Raw genomic sequence first — 548 nt, 5'->3', positions numbered from 1 at the left:
TCATTCAATCCCTTTCTCACCAGGAACTAACACCAGCGTGATGGTGTTAGTTCCTGGTGAGAAAGGGATTGAATGAGAAGGGAAAAGTATCAGCTGGTGCATGTTTGCAGTGTGTCCATGGCAGGATAAATGTGGTTTAATGCAGATTGAAGTGGTTACTGGGAACAAGAAGCTGATGCAGAAACAATGTGAGCAAAATTAACTTAGCTGCTACTGCTGAGGTAATAAACATCAGTTTGTTGGTGTAAACAGCAGAGAATGGTTTCAATGCAGTGACCTCTGGGTGATGGGCCTAGCATGCTCCCACTACACCACACCGTGGTGTGTAACTCACAACTGAAATACGTTGTTACTTCCTTCTTGCTTCTGAATGGAAGCACACTTATTTACTGGCCTTCCTGGCTGTACAATTCCACTGTGTCACACCACCCAGAATGTGACAGGCAGAAACACAAACACACACAGAGCAATGTATAATTGACATACGCACAATGTCAAAGGGGCGAAGCGGACCAGAAACTCACTTAGGTGGACAGGCTCATGATTTG

This window comes from Rhincodon typus, unplaced genomic scaffold (assembly GCF_021869965.1).
Source record: "Rhincodon typus isolate 14 unplaced genomic scaffold, sRhiTyp1.1 hic_rhity00000063, whole genome shotgun sequence".
Taxonomy (NCBI): domain Eukaryota; kingdom Metazoa; phylum Chordata; class Chondrichthyes; order Orectolobiformes; family Rhincodontidae; genus Rhincodon; species Rhincodon typus.
The sequence above is the reverse complement of the archived record's forward strand: the minus strand, read 5'-3'. Positions refer to the sequence as shown.